General features: G+C 40.2%; 1 protein-coding gene across 2 annotated transcripts in view; it reads left to right on the forward strand.

Moving 5' to 3' along the window:
* The window catches only part of DISP1 (dispatched RND transporter family member 1), a 104,123-nt gene that overhangs the window by 49,219 nt on the left and 35,717 nt on the right, over positions 1 to 19,187 (forward strand). The window contains exon 1 of one of the 2 annotated variants that reach the window (XM_069852712.1): positions 13,460 to 13,621. The exons of the other annotated variant lie outside the window; for it this stretch is intronic. The gene's annotated coding sequence lies outside the window, so the exon portion shown is untranslated. Of the gene's footprint in view, positions 1 to 13,459; positions 13,622 to 19,187 lie in introns of those variants that run through there. 2 annotated transcript variants of the gene reach the window in all.

A 19,187-nucleotide genomic window follows, 5' to 3' on the forward strand; every position in this document is an offset into this window, starting at 1 on the left:
GGATGTGCTCTTCCTCTGTACCACAATGGTAGAGAAACTGCCACAGCAGTGAAAAGAGACTGTTCAGAAGCAGATGGACCCTGCACAAAAGGTAGTACTGAATTTCTCAGTTGCTTAATCCAGTTACTTTTCCAGTCTTTTGTGTCATTGTCTGTTAGTGGGCACCTCTAGAAATTGTGCGAGTTGTCTTAATTGTTAAAACAAAACGTATTAAAATTTTAAGCAGAAATTCTTTTGTAATTTCTTTATTACAAAAGGAGCTGTATTTATAGTAAACTCAATTTAGACCATGAAATCTGTGGTTTATGGTAATTTAGTCTTTTAATGGCAAGTTACTATGAATCTACTTCAGATTAAGAGGCTATGTAACAACTTTTCAATTTTGGTCGTACTTCCACAGAACTTGTGATGAGGGTTGGGGGATTCAAGTATCTTTGCGTAATAGCTTCTACTGGTAAAATAAATCATAACAGAGTTATGATTTTAATCTATTTTAGGGCTTGTGAAACTATGAGAACTTCAGTAAGTTGCTGTTCAATACAGCAATAATGTGTAGCTTAGTTGTGACAGTGAGGTGACCCTTGTTTTAATGTAGATTTACCATGACCATTTTGTGGGTTATTGTGGTTTTTCACACTAATCCAACAATAACACCACTGTACCCATTACTTCCTTATGAACCAGCAGAATTAAAGATGTTTGGTTTACCCTGCTTAAAAAAAGGGTTCCAAAATGCTTTTACCTAGGCTAGGGTTGTTTACTTCTAGAAGTTCATCTGACTAAGTAGATCAGAATTCAAGAGGGGCAGCAGGGATGAGGTCCTCATTGCATGGGAGAGGTGTGGAGAGCTTGATATTAGCAAGGTCAAGACCAGACCTCTTGCAGGCAAGCATTGAGGTATACTGATGTGTTGTAGAGCAGAAGTTATGCCCAGTACTCTTTCTAGTGATGCTTCAAGTGTCTGCGTTCTGCTGCAACAGGAATAAAGAGACATCTCAATGCCTTGCATTACTTTGATATGATTGCTGGGAAACTCTATGACAACTCCAAGGAAAAGATACGGCTTTTGTGCAGAGCTCTATGTGAAGGATTTCAAGCTCGGGCTTCTCATGAAGTAGTGGAGAGTGAACTACCGAACTACTCAGCTGTTTACTAGGTTTACAAGGGCATCCTTTGTACAACTGGGAATGCAAAATTTACAGTACCAGAGTGAGAGAGACCACAGGCAAGAGAAATGGGGCTTTAACCTACTGTTGAGGTCACTTAACTGGGAGGGGGGGAAACAGACTATACTTCCAGTGCTATGTATGTATTTTACATGAAACAGAACGCAGAGTTTATTAGCAGTCTTGAAGTATTGAAGTGGTGGATTGAACACTTTCTGTCTAAGGTCCTTTGTAAATAATTGAGTGAAGCTTTAAAATGGCAGTAATAAATGCGGAATGACAGTAAGATTTTTGTTCATGTAGTTTATTCAGTTTTTCCCAGGTTCTTAATACTTGCGAAATTGATTAATTTCATAACAGATTTTTGCATGGTGAAAGCTTCTGTTTAATCCTGTTCTAAGTCTCTGTTTAATCTTATTTTAAGTGTGGTAATCAAACTACAGTTTTTTGTACTTGCCAGGGAAATTATTCTTGAGTTGTGTTATAGTTTTAGAGATAAATGAGCATATTGAAAATCTATAAAATTCTACATCCACATCTGTGGGTGTAAAATGTTAATGTAATAATGGTGCATGCTCCTGTGTTTCTCAGTTTATAACTTCAAAGTGAAGAAAATGCCAATGTATTGTACTTAAGTGCATGACCAAATGAGGATATTAAAACAGGTTCTTTATTCTGTTCAGCTCTAAATTTTGATAGTTGAAAAAACTCACTTGTTATCAGCTAAATTTAGAATGGCAGTTTTAGGTTTCTAGGAAGCTGTAGTGACCTCTGTAAAGAGGTAATTCAGTGAACCTGTCACTAATAATTTCATTCTGCAGCTAATAGTTGTGAGTTTAATCCAAAAATTATGAGCTGGGCCCCTCTTCCCTGAGGGGTGTATTGCTTTCTGCCTTTAAGTGTAAGGGGGTGAGCACAGTAAATTTAACAGGACTTGTCTGTTCTTTTATTTTTGAAGTGCATGAGGCTTTTGCTAAGTACTATACAGAATCTAGGATATACAGCACATTTTTTCTTGAATGGACTCCCATCTGAAGGTGCACACGTTTCACCCATGCCATTTTAATGGAATATAGCTTTGTTGGCTGTCACTTGTGTTTATCTGCGACTTTGCAAAGTAGCTTATGATGACTGGTATCTTTTAGATGTGTTCTGTGCACAAGAAGCTTCATCACTTCAGTCGTGCTCTGATAGATAATCTGAAGAGTATCCATGCTTCTGGTCAGTGTGTACAGTAGGCACGCAAGCAGGAAGATAACGCAGCTCTTGCATAGAAAGTCACAGAAGATAATGATGTTGTTGAGGTGTTGGCTTGTTTAGCTCTGAAAGAAAAAGTGGTCATTAAACAAGAAAGTAAGAAACCTGGGAAAATGCCTTTAGTGGCTTTACCAATTGTGCCTGTCTATGCTTTAGTAATGAATTAGAGTGCTAAACACTGAGTTCTTCATCTCGTCCTAATGAAAGAAATTCCTCTATGTAGGCGACTGGAATTTGAGTTTGTAAGCTTTTCAAATGCAGCCCTTTGTTTCTGCTTCGTTATTTTGTGAGAAGTGGAAACTAGTTCAGCAATAACGTGTTTTATAGAAGATTTAGAACTAGAAATTATGCATCATGCTTATCCCTTCATTTGCAGTTCTACTTTTTAGTTATATTCTGTGTACCACGTGCTTTTTCCTAAGCAAATTTTTTTTTAAATTTCTATTTAGTGCTAAGCATCAATTCTAAATCTTACTGCTTTTGCAGTATGTTCTATAGTAGACACATTATATGCATATATTCTCCTAAGTAGCCTTATATCATCAGTGCCACTTACGGAAGCGCATCTCCCCACTCCTGGTGGTTATCCTTGCTTGCTACAGTCACCATCCTTATGGCAGAAACAAGGCTATGCACATTTCTGCTAAGTTGAATTTAGAAAATTTACTGGGGTTAAAACTAATGTATGAGAAGGAAGTGTGTAGATGAGCATCTTAGCACATGTTTGTGTGATAGGCACTTCGCTCTTAAAATTATCACCTAGCTTTGAAATTCCTTGTCCTCTGACCTTGGGCCAAGCATTCCAGATTCCTTTTTCTCCCTTGTTCCCTGCCCCCTCCCCCTTGAAAGATGAGGCTTTCTCTCACTCCTGAGCTTATAATACGGAAGGAGCTCGGGGTCACCTGTTTCCACTCACCATGCACAAATACTGCTGGTCCTGCCTGACATCTTGCACTTGCTTGTAGTGGAGAGGCCGGAAGAAATGCTGGTGGATAGTAATCTTTTCTAACACCTAGTAATAATGCTGTATGCATTTGGTTTTGAGTACTATGCAGATCCATGTAAAACCTTTCTGTTCACTGAGGAAACAAATGTAGTGGATCTGTCTTACAAGCATGAAGAACAAGTCATCCAAAATTGATTGGGATGCTTTCCTTGAGGTTAGATTACTTTGTGTCCAAAGCAAATAGGATTTGGTGATTCTGTGATTTAGGAAGAGTGGTTTTTGGTAGATTTATACGTAAGTTGATTCAGAAGGGGCATGTGCAAAGATGAGTAACTTCTAACAAATGGAACAATCTTTCCGTGGCTGCCCTCTTGCTGCCAGTAGCTGATTCAGCCGTGAGTTCTTGCTGGAAAGGTTGATATCTTTTGCATGTATTGCTTATACGAAAGTACTGTCTGGCTGATGACTGTTAAATGCTGTAGACTAAACAAGGCTGTTCTGTTAAGTAAGATTCCAAATTGTAAAAAGAATATTCAGTTTTTAATATCTGAATACTGCTGTAAATGTTCAGTGACTTGGTAGTAAATGGATTTCTTAGCTTTATTAAAATTAGCAGTGCCTGTGCCCTGGAACATGTACACAGCCCAATTAAATGAGCTGAAAGGGAGGGAGTTGCAAAGGGACCAAACTTTCCTCCTAGCCATGGAACGACTGTGCAGCTGCCGTGGCTGCCGCAGGGCTGCCAGAAGTCTTTGGCAGCTGCTGTGTGCCTGTCTCCATGGCTGATATGGAGGTGCTGACTTTGTACAGCTGTGATACTGCTGCCATACTCCCAGTCACTCCTTTTTTTGCCAGGATATAAAAAAAAATCTCCATGGTTTTACTTTAATGACCAAAACTTACCAGCGTTCTCTCAATTCCCATACCTTGATATCCTGTGTGGAAGACGGGTATCAGTCCTGCTGTTTCAGAGCCCTGGAGTGCTTCATGATCTTCAGATCCTGGTCCGGAAAGAAATTGTACTCCTAAATAAATTTCAGCACCTGATCCTCTTCAGATTCCTTAATTCTTATGTGAAGATAGTTAACCTGGTATTACGATTGGTTTAACCAGTATAGAACCAAGTCCTATTCCAGAGAACTTCCTAGAAACAAAACACATATAGTACATATACAGTGAGTAATTGGAAAAAGCAATATTATCTAACCGAATTGGATGTATATATCACAGACTGTACTACAAGTAATCTAATTGAAGTGTGATCTTGAATTCTCTCTTTGAATAGCTATCCAACTGTACTTATCAAATGGGTATTTCAAGTGGTGCCATCAGGTTTGAAAAACCTTCAAGTACATCACCTCAGACATGTGGTCAATACCAGACGTCTTCAGTATGAAAATGTGGTTTGTTAAATGGACCTCATTCAGAGAAATAATAAGTCTGGGTTTGTAATACAACTGTAATGCAATTTCTTTGTACCCTGTGCTTTTACAAAGGGTTTTTTGATTGTGAATTGATCAGGAAGGTATACAGGTGTGGTTTGGTACAGCCAAAAGTATAGCTCAGAGCTGTGGGCTCCAGGGAACCTGTGTGCACCTCGGAAAATGCCAAATCAAGATTTTTAGAAGATAACCTCAGTATCCCTAAGCATAATATACAAGGAATAGAGATAGCATTTAAAAATAAACAAACAAAAAAACCCAAAATAAAACCAAAAAAAAACCCCAAACCCAAACAAACAAGACCCACACAACTAAACAGAAAAACCCAAGCATGTAGAACATGTAGAGGAGTGTTTCATACTGTAGACTTGTCTAAAGTGTTTTTACTTAAGAATGCTAGGTGAAAGTCACATCTCAAACTTATCTTAGCAAACAGCTTTGGCACTGGTGTGACTTGCGTATAATAGGCAGTGGCTATAATTTAGTCTAAACAGTTTGAACTCAGAGAGTCCCAGAGAAATCTGACATCAACCTTCTAAAGCTGTGGAGGTCGGTGCTCTGAAAGGTCTGGTTCTTGATTTATCTCAGTGTATGAGAAATTCCCAAGCTCACATCTGTTTGCTAAGAAACAGCTAGAAAAAATCGACTTCCCATTGCCAGAGCTGTGTTTGGGTAACCCTCTGGCAGGCAAGCAGCCTGGTGAGCAAACATTGAGTTTGTGCTCAAATAGCATTTTCTCTTGCTTTGTCTCTTAGGCCTTCGTTAGTGTGTCAGTAAAGCTCACATCAAATAAAAGCTGCTCTGTGGGCTCTACCCATGGCGGTTTACTCCAAACACTTCCCCCCCGCCCCCGAATTAAAAATTATCAACTTTGGTGGTTTTTTTTTTTTCTCATATTCCTAATGAGGAAAGGTGGAGATGTGATGTGGTTTGTGCACAAAGGCTGGGTGGGGGGAGCACTTTCATGCATTCTTCAAAGGTTTGGGCAGTTAATTTTGAAAATCCTTTAAAAAAATGAATAGTTAAAAAGCTGATAGGGGTTTTCTCTTCTGCAATAAATATTGATGTTAAATTTTCAGCTTCCCTGAAGGGAAATGCAAAACAATGGCACTAGCTTAAAAGCAATTTAGATGTCAGTGTTTTTAAAAAATCCCTTAAATTTCAAGATTTTGCTGTATTGATCTTGAAAACGGGACTTTTCCTTTGATTCTCTAGTGGAAATAGAAATAGTGGTAGTTGTGTTTCCTGGACAGTTGCTGTATGAATTCTTCAAAAGGGTGGGAGAAATGCAGTTCTTTGTTATATTTTCGATTATGGACAAATTAGTCTTAATATGGCAATTACTGTAATAGTACTGGTAAAGTGCATTTCTACCATCATTTGAAAAAAAATTATACTGAAATATTCTCTTTCACTGTAACATCAGGATAGTGGTTGTAATTTAAAGACTGCTATCATACAAGTGATGAAATTACTGCTTTTTATGTCACTTGTTTAGCTTACACCTGGATTATAGAATAATTGAGGTTGGATAAGACCTCTAAGATCATCAGATCCCACTGTCAGCCCAGCACGGCTGTACTTACTGAACAGTGTTCCTAACTGCCACATCTGTGTTTTGTGAACATCTCCAGGAATGGTGAATTGACCACTTCCCTAGACAGCCTGTGCCAACGCTTCACAACTCTTTCAATAACGAAATTTTTATTATCCAACCTAAACCTATGCTGATGCAACTTGAGGACATTTCCTCTCATTTTATCATTTGTTACTTGGAACATCTGCCTCACTACAGCTTCCTTTTGGATGGTGGTAGTAGAGAGTGATAAGGTCTCCCCTCAGTCTCCTTTTCTCCAGACTAAACAGCCCCAGTTCCCTCAACTGTTCCTTATAAGACTTGTGCTCCAGACCCTTCACCAGCTTCATTGCCCTTATCTGGACACACTCCAGCACCCCACTATCTTTCTTATAGTGAAGGACCCAAAACTGAACACAGTATTTGAGGTGCAGCCTCACCGGGGTTGAGTACAGGGGCACAATCACTGCCCTACTCCTGCTGGCCGCAACAGTTCTGTTACAAGCCAGGAAGCTGTTGGCCTTCTTGGCCACCTGGGCACACTGCTGGCTCATGTTCAGCTGGCTGTCAACCAACACCTCCAGGTCCTTTTCTGCCAGGCAGCTTTCCAGCCACTCTTCCCCAAGGCTGTAGCGTTGCACGGGGTGGTTGTGACTGAAGTGCAGGACCCAGCACTTGGCCTTGTTAAACCTAATGAATTCACCTCAGCCCATCAATGGAGCCTGTGCAGGTCCCTCTGTAGAGCCTTCCTGCCCTCAAGCAGATCGACACTGCCCCGCAGCTGGGTGTCATCTGTGATCTTACAGAGGAAGCACTTGATGCCCTCATCCAGATCATTGATAAAGATTTTAAGCAAGACATCTGCTAGTTTTTCCCTATGGTCCGGCTGAACTTCTTTTAGAAGTGACATTATACATATGTGCACTTACATAAAGTACACTTTAAGTGTAGTTAGTTCATAGTGCAAAAGGTAGACCTGTGAGAAAGGAATGTGTATAAGAAAATGTAACTGAGTGTAAGCATGTTAATGTAGCTGCATTTTAATGTAATGCATTATTGGAGCACTCTCTAAAGAGAACAGAACTGTTACAACTGAAGACAAGCTATTAAAAATTCCTTCAATATATTGTGACGTGAAGATAAATCAAAAGTATAGATCTTCAGTTTTGCTTCCAGATTTATTTGTACTTTTAACAAATTCCTTCATATTAGTATCTGAAAACTATTTGAGATGCTAATAAAACTGTCTTACAAACTTTCAATGTTAAAGCATTTTTGCAGAATATTAAATCTGATTTTTTTTGTTGTTTCATGATGAATAAACAACTTTTCAATTATTTTAGTAATATACATAATTGCTTTCAGTGGGAAGAATTTTTGAAACTGACTGCCTTTTCAGGTGTTTTGTGTTGCGTGGGACTTGAGTTACTTTGGAGCCTCAGATATGCCGTTCAGTCCAGAGTTCATGTGATTTGGAAACCTGCAAAATAAATTAATTCTTTCTATCAGATCTTCACTGAAAATTCATTAAAGTGATGTTAGTATTTCCGTTCTGAAAGCAGATAAAACAAGACAGTTACATTTCACAATACTCAACCTTTACATGATCTGGTTTAAAACCTCAGGATCTCAATAGAAAATGTCAGAGAAATACTGCTAGAGCGTCTTGTTTCAGTTGAGGGGGGGAAGACTGGAAAGTGGCACTGTCATATTTTGAGAGCTTCTTAAAAAAAATCAATAAAGGAGATAGTTTAGAATCTTGCTTTGTTTGCAGTATCATACTGAACCGACTTTTATAGTAAGGACTGAGAGCACATTGTTCTAGCACTTCATGGCCAATGAAGGACCCTCTTTGCTTCCACAAATACATTTCTGTGCTTTGACTTTCTGTGTTATTGAAGATGCTGTGATCTTAAATATCCAGTTTCCAGAATATTAAAAAAATGTGTTGGTATCTATTTTATTAAATGTAGCATGTAGGGTTTAAATTTCCCAGTTATAACTCAACAAGTTCTTTGTTTGTCTAATAAAACAATTAGAGCATGATCAGCAACAACAGCTAATGTTTCCCCTCTCACTAGTGCTGGAGAAGATTGCTTTGTAAGGCTTAAAGTTTTTTTTTTTCTGTCTCTACACTCACTTCATCTTCAATCTTTTTTGAGGATGTAAATTATGGAAGATTTTGTGATGAAGTCTGGATGAGTGGAAACTGGAGAGGGACAGCCAATTTACTTCACGTCATCTATTGATCAGACAATGTTTTATCCTCTTGGAGCTAGCAGTCTGAAAATGGAAGGCTCAATACTTAAGGCTTCATCCATAGATACATGATACTGAATCAGTTTTGCGTATGTTACCACCTGTATTTTTATGAAGAATTGTCTCCTTCACCTCTTCCTCCATCGGAAGGGTGCATAGAACAGTGCTGGTGTAAGAGGATATGAGTTCTTATGTTTAATACCTTGTATTTCATTCAGTTACTTATTTTGATGCTGCATCACAAGTAAACCCACAGATCTAAGTAGCTTTTTGTTGCTGAGGGCTTTTGTTTTAATCTTATACAATATTCTCTTTCACCTGTGGGTGGGTAACGCAGGGTGTAAATTAACTCTACTGTCTGTTCAGAGGTTCCCAAATTCCAGTTTTGGAAGTTTCCATCTCGGGGATGATGCCTAGTGAACACAGCCATTCTGTTTTCAGACTTAGTTTAGATCTAGGAGCAGATGACTCACATCTATGTGGCTACAGTCTCTGATATGTTAGTTTGTGTCTTTGCCTCCTATTTCTGGATCTAAGAGCACTTGGAAGCACCATGTCGGCACCCAGGTATCTCTGCAAAATTGTCAGGTGCAACAAAGTCAGTGGCAGTCCAGTCCTAGTAATCCCCAATAGATCAAGCTGACTCAATCCAATTAATGTTCTCAATACTGTGCTCCTGGCATGTTTCTTGTATTGCTACAATCTGGAAGAACCCAGTATGTGCCCTGTGTGCCTCTGAATAATTAAAGAAGCTGCCGCTATCTCATTGTTACCTCAAATGTTGCATGAAAATATCCTTTAGTATGAAACTTAATAAATAAATGATTGGCTCCCTACCATATTTCCCCCACTGCATTGTTTGTTTTAAGTGGCATTTATTAATGCCAGTACTGTGGAAGTACTGTGCTATAGCATCTAAGACACAATAGAGAATATTGTGGCCAAAAAAACACCACCAGTCAGGAAATTCTGTAGGTGGATAGGAATTGTAATAAAAATTCAATGTAGCTATAATAAAGTACTTCCAGAGTACATTTGCTGTGTACGGAATTCATGTTGTATGTCAGCTGTACTCTATAAATACAAATGCAATCTTCAATTTTTTATGCTTGTCTTGCATGTTATACTAAATATAATTTATTTTAATCTCTAATACGGTTAGCAGCATGACAGTATTTTTTTTTCTTAAGTGTTGTATATAGAATTGAGAACTGCATTAGTATTTTTGCTACTACTACTTGATTTTATTAGTTAAGCATTCTATGAAAAATGATGTTTTAAAATTTTAGTTTAAAAAGTTAAAATAAGAGACAGTTTGCCCATTTTTCTAAGTTTAAAGGATTTTTCTGTGATCAGGACATGCAGGTATTTTTGTTTGCCCACAACATCATGTCTGCCTTCAAGGATGTGGTGTTCAAATCATAAATTTTGAAGTAACCTGTGAAATCTTAAAATAATAATTAATTTTTAAGATAGCATAGTAGTTACATTTTATTCTGTTCATTTTCTCTTTAATGCCTTATGAAGCTTTGAGAGTTCATTTTATTTACAATAGAAATTCTGTTGCTTGTAAAGCATATTGATAGGTCTATAGGTAGGTGGAACTGGTGGATGGAAGATCACATTGACTTAGTACCAAGGCTAAATTAAGTGCAGATGTCCTGCAGATTCTCTGCATATATTTCCAGGTGGTGGATAGAGCAATGTTACTCATCTTCTCAAGGCTTTAAGAGATCACATTTGACATCCCTGATCTGCCTTGAATCAGTCTAAATTCGTCCATCCTTTTCCACTCTCCCCCAGTTTTCCTGTACCTGCACTCCACAGGCTGCACAGCTTAGCTGTATTTCCTGATCACTTTTAGATGAAGAAGTCAGTATTTGTCTGATGCCACTGGAGGTGAACAGTGGCGCAAGCAGAAACATTAAGAGTTGAATATACTGCAGAACAGGATGCCGAAGGGCATATGATGGAGATGTCAAAACCAGGGGTGTGCCAGGGGGGCACTGGACAATAAAGACTGTAGGGCGTAGCATGGGGGGAAGTGTTGAGTTCACTTTTCAGATACTACAAAGGCAATAATTTACAAGTCTGTAATTCAAGGATATGATACAGTATTTAAATCCAGTTTGCACCAGAATAATTTTATTAGGCATAACCTTTGAACACACATTATACCTTCATTTTACTATTGTCCTTAGGAACAAAGTATTTGCAGTGACCTGATGTGCTAAGATTTAGTAACACTATTTTGTGCAGTATATATTCTCTAAGAGCTTTAATAAATTGCCATCCTTTAGATTTTTATAGTACTTTTCCTCCTAGGTATCAAAGCAAGGAGCAAAAATAATGTGTCGTTTGGCACTCTTTGAGGTGGTTAGCAAATGCAAATTATATATATTTGCAGTGAACTGTATATGGTAATATTTACATATTTAAGAAATACTTCTATTAGTAGATAGGTTTTTAAAAAATACATAGGGTTTTGTGAATATGGAAAAGTAGCTTTGAGATTATTCTTTGTGATACTTCTGGGCATATTTTATGTGTCTCATATTCATAAAGTGAATACCACGTTGTAGTCCTACTTGCATTTTGGATTATGGTTTTAAGTTATCTGGTTTGTTATATTCCTACTTTGTTGAATAGATGTATCTGTGTTTCTTATAGAAGAACTGAGCTGGATCTTCAGCACTGAATGTCTCCACATTGGATAGATAGCTTTTTGTTAGAGAATCCATTGAGATTAGAAAAATGATGATAGATAGGATGATGGTGTGTGGGAGGTTGAGATTGCAGCTGATGCCAGTGAGATTTTCCTGTTGAAGCTAAGTGAGGAAGGCAAGGAACACTGGTTTATTTTTTAAAAAAAGTTTCCCCTTAGAAGTGGGAAAGCAACAGTCTCTCTCCACCTGTTAAAGACCAGATCCAACTACCAGGAAGAACTGCTAGTTCACAAAAGCTTGGACTAGATTTAGGATGCGTAATTCTAAGGTCATAATGAGGGAAACTGAGTCCCAGTGTTTCCTTTGATAAGCTCTTCTGAAAAGCCAGTCCCAGGTAGAATGAGACCTGCTTTGGAGTGGCAGTTTTAAGAACTGCCCAAGGAAGATGCCAATTCTGAGTTGTGTATCTGAGCTGAGGAAAATTCAGGAGTCGCCTCCCAAAACACACGGCTCATGAGCATGCGAGGTGCTGTAGCTAGTTAGAGCATACCCTGGCCGAGCAGGTTGAGACCAGCTTGTGGCATTGCCCATAGTAGTACTTCTTAAAGTTCCTCTTAGTACAGCCCTGCAAATCAAGTCAGTACAATGTTTCCCACCTTCCAACCTAGTGATTCTATGATTCTATGTACTCGGCACTGGTGAGACCGCACCTCGAATACTGTGTTATGTTGAGGCTCTGGAGCGAGTCCAGAGAAGAGCAATGAAGCTGGTGAGGGGGCTGGAGAACAGGCCTTATGAGGCCTTACGAGGAATGGCTGAGAGAGCTGGGGTTGTTTAGCCTGGAGAAGAGGAGGCTGAGGGGAGACCTCATTGCTCTCTACAACTGCCTGAAAGGAGGTTGTAGAGAGGAAGGAACTGTCTTCTTCTCCCAAGTGACAGGGCACAGGACAAGGGGCAATGGCTTCAAGCTGCACCAGGGGAGGTTCAGACTAGGTATCAGAAAGAAATTTTTCACAGAAAGGGTCATTAGGCACTGGCAGAGGCTGCCCAGGGAGGTGGTTGAGTCACCTTCCCTGGAGGTATTTAAAAGATTGGTAGACGAGGTGCTCAGGGACACAGCTCAGTGACGGATAGGAATGGCTGGACTCGATCCAGTGGGTCTTTTCCAACCTGGCAATTCTATGATTCTGTACTGAGCTCTTGCTAAACATGACCTGCTGCTTTATTCTTGAGGTCCTAGACCTGTGTGTTTAAATAGCCCCAGTTTTGGCAATCTCCAGGTTTTCATATTTGCTTGTAAGTGACCCAGGCTATCTTCTCTGCTCACGCAGCTTTCAGCTTTTTGCATTAATTGTCTGTAATGATTCAGTTTGTATTTATGAAGCCTTTTTTAAAAATGTACCTCAGGAGTATGTGGAGGTGTTCATTTTGGACTAGCGGATCCTGAAGTGCTCAGGTGTGAAGGAAGGCTCAAGAAAAGACATTTTAGGTACAAAGATGTTAAAATCAGTGGACGGGAAAGCACTGTTTTTCTGAATAATTCTTCGTCCTTGGAGAGGTGTCAGAGGTTTGCAGCCACGCAGAGACAACGTTTAAGAAATGCCTGACAACCAAGGGATGAAGTAAACGCTTGAGGTGAGGGACCAGACCTACTTCCAGAAACTAATGAGGGCTGAAGTGAGTTTGAATACCACTCCAAACGACCCTGGGTGCCGTTTTCGGCGTCCCACATTCCTCGTCTCTTTCCATTTCCTTAGTGCGAAAGGGAAGTGCCATTACAGTGAAGGGAAGGTGGCGATGCCCCCGGCTCTCTCCCCGTGAGCCGGAGCAGGGCGCCCGCGGGGGCAGCCGCACGGCATAGCTTTCGCCTCCGGATCGGCCTCCTCCAAACCGGATCGAAGGGGGCTGGGACCTGGGGCTCCTGCGGCTGCAGGGAGGAGCCGGTGGGGCGCTGCCAGCTCCTGACCTGCAGCGGGAGGGGCGGCACCGCCTCCGACGCGGCTCCTCGCCGCCGAGCGCAGCGGGCAGCGCAGCCGAGGCGAGGCTCAGCCCTGCTTGGCTTGGCTCGGCTCGGCTCGGCTCAGCCCTGCTTGGCTCGGCTCGGTTCGGCCCTTCTTTGCCCGGCCCGTCTCGGCTCAGCTCTGCTCGGCTCGGCTCGGCTCAGCCCTGCTTTGCCCGGCTCGGCGCCTCCCGGCTCGTCGCCGCCGTGGGAACAGCGGCGAAGCGCCCCGGGTGCCAGCGGGAGGAGCGGGCGCACAAACGGGGGACACTTGGCTCCGAAGGGGGGTGCTTTCTCCGGCGTGGGGCTGGTAAGTGTTAAGAAGCGTGTTTAGGTTGGATTTCTCCAAACCCGGCCGCGCGTTCCCGTGGTGTGTCTTAAGTTACAGCTGGAACAGCTCGGGCTTCCAGGAGGCGTTTGAGATGCGAGTTTAACGAAGTCTCTTGTGTACGTTTAGTTTATTTACACTGGAACGCTGCTTCGTAATGCAGCGAGGCTCCCTTTTCGCGGAGGAGCTTGGAACGGGACGCTGCTGGACTGGAGAGCTGCTGAGAAAGGAAAGCCATCCCCCCAGCCCCATCTCTTGCACAGACGCTCCCCTCTAAGTGCTCGGTGGGGTTCGGCGTTCGGGCTGCAGAGCGCGGCTCGGCAGACGGACTGAAAACCAATGTGGACATGAAGAGGGAGAAAAATCAGTTGTCGCGCGTTTAGCTTTCAGAGAAAATGATCGTCGGGTTGCTAGTGTAAATCCTCTTTGCTGTGTTTTCTGTAGCTAAATGCAAAGAGTGCTCGGTGTTTATCAAATAGGTGTGTCTGCTGGTGCATACCTGCTCGGTGTGCCCTGGAGTTCTTTCTCCTGGAGTGTTTTACAAATTTAATATAGAGTAGTTGTAAGAGTCTGTTAGTGCTTCTATTAAAATATGAAGAAGGAATGCTATTATTAGCAGTGGATTCTTTAAAGATGTTCAAATGTAGCTTTTCGGTTTGGAAAAAAAACCCAAAAAATCTGCCTCTGAACGGACGGCCAAGAGGTTTAACCTCTTATGTAACACTGATATAGTCAGGATGATGGTAGGTATAGCCGTATCCTAAAGAGTATTGCTTTTGTGTCCCTTTACAGCTGTAATACTGTTAAGCGTTAATCCCACAGCAAGATTAAATAAAATCCTGTGGAACTTCCAATGTCGGTAACTCCTTTTACATGCAGAGACAGATATGTTTCCCCCCGCCCACTGAGTGGAAGCAGGCTTAGAGTTATTTTGGATCAGAATATTTACTGTTACAAAACCTTAAATGTCTTTCAGATCTTAATGGAAAGTCAGTAAGTTGTGTAAATAAGATTTAGTGAGATGACAGTGTCCCCGTTGTAAGCCATGTTTGGGGGGTTTTAATGGCTTTTCTTGCTCTTACACTTCGCTGAGGTATACCTGCATTCCAGAATGATATGCCTTTTTTTTTTTTTTCTCTCCTTAAAGTAGTATGTTCTGTTCTAATTGTTTCTGTTTGTAGCTGTATCATTTCCCAGAACACTGAGTATTTGAAACTTTTTTGGCTTTTCTTAATACAGTTTTTTTCCATTTCCCATATATATATATACTTAATTATATTTTTTAAAATAAAATCTTAGGATTGTACAAAACTTCTGGAAGAGAATTTTCAGGGCTCCTTGTTGTTGTTTCTGCCTATAGTTTAATTATAGCCACTAGGAATTCTGACTTTAAAAAGACTTTGTAGTTAAAGCCCTACAATTGATTTATTTAGTTGAAGCCCTGCAAACGATTTCTGTAAATGGGCTGCTGTTGTTTTTCTCTCTGTGCCAGGAGAAGTAATTTTAGCTTAAAAGCAAAGAAAAATCTATTTCTGAAGTTCTGGAGAATACTCTTTTCCTACTCTTTGCAGTCTTTCTCAGCTCACTCCCCCCGTGGCTGTCGCTGGTGGGTCAGTGCGTTTGCCAGCTTGGCAGTGCTGGTTCACTAGTGCCCATCTGCAGCATGAGCTGTGATCCTGGCTCGGTGACATCTGGAAACTCCCTGTCACAGGAATTGCAATTCCCGAGCCAGCGTGTGACACAGGAAATGAACTCACGATGTCTCAGGTTCAGGACAGGAAAGCTTTGCAAGCTCTCAGACTGCGGAGAGGGATGGAAGGGCTAGCAGGCTTTTGAAACACTTGCTACAAAATGGAGGAGGAGGAATTTCCCTTCTGAGAACCTCTTGTGCCTCATAGTTGTCTTCTAACTAAGACTGCGTAGTAAAAGTACTTAGATTGCTGAAATTCTGCTTGTTAACATGGAGACACTAATTGAGAAAATGGGTATTCATAGACTATGCAGAAGATGAACTGACTGTAATGGCACTTCTCAAAAATAGGAGATGTATCAATCAAATGTATAAATCCTTGAAGTGAAGCAGTTGCATTTATATCGGGTAAACCCATGTGCTCATAAGAATTAAAGAATCTTCTTGAAAATAAAAAATACTTATATATATTTCAAATATACTGAAATACCTAAAAAAGAAGTGGAAAGGGGAGAGAGAGGCTACTAAGTGTCTATATTTTGTATAGTGAAAGCTTTTCAGGGACAGCCTAGTGATTAACAGCTGAAATGGAAAAGCAAGAATCAGGGTAGTGAGAGAAAACCAAACACCACCTATGAATGCACAGGAGTAAGAGCTAGAGAATTTGAAAAATGTCTAGCAGAGCCAAAATGGAGAACAACCATAAAACATTAAAAAGCTGTTTGACTTGCCAAAGACCATTGCAATGATAGATAACTAGGCATCTCCCATAAAAAGCAGTATCAAACACCAGGCACCACCTGTTACTCCTGCGAGCACTGAGAAAAAGCAAAGATGCAAAGGATTTTGGTGATGTGAGGGAGGAGAAAGTCCTCCTTAAGAGCGGCTGTGCACTGGCTGGCACAGCAAATGAAATCTGGAAAGGATTTAACCGAGTTTACAGATTGAGACCATGTAACCCATTTCCCACATTAAAAACTTTAGCATATTAAGGGACTATAAGTCCATTATAATATTTCATTTGGAAGGCGAATTAATAGGTAGCACTGGGATTGTTAAATGTTGCGTATTTCAAGAATGCACTACTTTTAGACTCCAACTGGTTTAGATGAACTTTTGACACTAAATTTTTGTTACTTCAGATATCATGTTCATCTCAGAACCTCAATGCTTTGTAGCTGACAGGCCTGCAAGGTCCAGAGAACCTGTACTGGTTCAGCTGACTGAGTGGCATAGTGCAGACTACAGGTGAAAGGTTTTAGGTAACTTTTAAATGAAATATGAGGTTTTCTCTATGTTGAATGAAAAATGTTAAGTCTTGTAACCAGCTTAGTTCTATCTTAGTGCAAGGTACAGGGTCTGGAGATTTTTCCTTTCTTAGATGATTAAAACAACCCTCAACACTTGGGTGTTTTCTGTTGTGTTCTAGAGATCTATAAATTATCTATACTAATATACTAGGTTACACTAAATTTCCACTACATCATTCCTTCTTTAATTTGCACTTTTATCATTCTCAGTTGCAGGCTTTATGAGTCCAGGTGGGATTTGTTGAATGAGTGTTTCTTTAAGTTTGAGGTGGGGGGTGTGTGTGTTGGTTGCTTTTTAAAAAAAAAAAAATTAAAAGATAAATTTCTTACAGTTGCACCCAAAGGAACAGGTGAACTTAATCCATGTCTGAAAAGAACATGCTAGTTAGGGAACACCAAATCTGACATAGTTTGACTATGGTACTGCATTACTTTATTTCCTGAAGGGCTTGCAAGGCAGATGTCTGCTGGGTAAGTTGTTCGTTGTTAGCTCCACAAATAATAGGATTACTTCATAAAACTATCACTAAGTAACATTGCCTCTACAGACCATGGTACTTTCCAGATATAGAACTTTTCCGAGCTGTTGTTTTGAACCGCTTGGCTAAAGTGCTGTCCTAGCACTTAGTGTTATCAAATGTGCAGGAGTTAGAGATAGTTCTAGTTTTCTTTCCTTAGCAGTACGGCTGACACAATTTCTCAATAGATAGATCTTAACGTTTCAAATACCATATGTCCAGCTATAGAGGTCAAGTTTTTTCTAATTGTATTAATTTTCTGTTAATTAGGGGCTGTCCGTATTAAAACTTGTATTATCTGCAACCTCATTATTCAGATTACCTGTCCACCGCTTCAAAGCCTGCAGATTTAAATTGGAATCAGCCAGAAAACCCTGCCCTGTTGGAGAATAGCAAATCCTAAAGTATTCTGATGAATATAGCAAAAATAAACTTCCAGCAATGAAGGAATTCAGCATTTTCAGACTGCATTTTCAGTAATTTTTATTTTTAGATTTTTTTTTCATGATGAACAGATTCTTTGATTCCTCACGTCCGTGTGTTATTGTAATCTCACTGTGGTTACACTGCTTGCATTTTAACTGGCTTATTTATGCATCCTTTAAAGGAGAGATTCTCAGTTAACTGTTTTCCTAGGACCAGTACTCCTTCCCTCAGTAAGTTCCCAATCACTGCAGTTGTGACAGAGGAAACAAAACACAATGGAGAGATAAGAATGTAATCTAAGAACATATCTTGGTGCGATAGCTGCACATGAAGCTTTACTGTCTGTGGAATTGCAGTCACTTGTACAGAGTGTGACATGCATGAAGTACCATAGTACATAATTTTTAATACCCTGAAACATGAGTGAAACTAAACTCAACATTAGACTTGCCAAGTAGCATCAACTAATGTACATTTGTTTAAAAACAAGAAAAGCTCCCAAACCAAAAGAAAATATACAGCCCAACTTGTATTCTAGACAAGTGGTTTGACTCTCAGTCCTTCTTAGTTGTGGTTGAATAGAATGCGTAATCAGATGGCTAATTTAAGCATGCAGAATAGCCTTGCTTTCTTTAATATGACATCTAAAGGGCTTCAAGGTAAGCATATGCCTCCATTGCATTGCTAAAAGACTCCATGAAAACTGCAGAACTTAATAATTTCTCAAGGTTTAGGAAGAAAGAAGGATCAGCTTGACCTGTTAAAACTTATATAGCTTGAAATAGTTCATAAACAGCCTGTTCAAAAGGAGGAGAAAGGCAGAATTAAATGTTGTGTAATTGATGATGATGATGATCTTTGGCTTCTATTTGAATTCACTAGTTTCTCAAGAGTCCTTCTGAAGATTGTGTTTAATCTGAAAGACATGCGGGTAGATTTTACATCTGTGGAAAGTAAAGCATTTTATCTTTCATCATATTAAATGGAGGCTGCTGAGCTGTCTGGAACAAAAGTGAATTCCTGTGTTGGTCTTCCACAGAAGGTCTCAGGCATGTGTGTCTGAGCTGGGACTGCCATATTCCATGCGTGCGAGCTAGCTTGCATCTCTGTCTGGCACATGTGTGCCTCGCACATAAATGCATGGTTTCTTTTATAAAGTGATTTGAAACAGCAACTAAAGACTATGTTGTGTTATCTCAGTTGCTGCACGCTGCAGATGTCCTGAGTTTAAAGCAAAAGGTTGGCGTGTCTGTCTTCTTGAAGGGCTAATATTTGCAGTATCTCTCGTTTCAATTATAATGGCAGTCTGTGGAACTGTAACTTTGATCAGTGTACAGCGGTCTCAAGCGATGATATGAATGTGTCAAACTAACTTAGGAACAGAAATGTAACATCATAATGCAATGTAACATCTCTCTCTTATGTGAGTGAATGTGAAAATAAGCAACCAGAAATACCTAAAATGCTTCCAGATGACTGCAGAGGAGTTGCCTCTGCCTTAGCGTTCAGCTCTTGCTCTGTCCACTTCAGCAGACTTTGAAGGTGCTTACCCTGCAAGAGAAAAACCGAGTGTTCACAGTGTGGACAGTGGTATTTCACATAAC

This window comes from Phaenicophaeus curvirostris, chromosome 2 (assembly GCF_032191515.1).
Source record: "Phaenicophaeus curvirostris isolate KB17595 chromosome 2, BPBGC_Pcur_1.0, whole genome shotgun sequence".
NCBI classification, from domain to species: domain Eukaryota; kingdom Metazoa; phylum Chordata; class Aves; order Cuculiformes; family Cuculidae; genus Phaenicophaeus; species Phaenicophaeus curvirostris.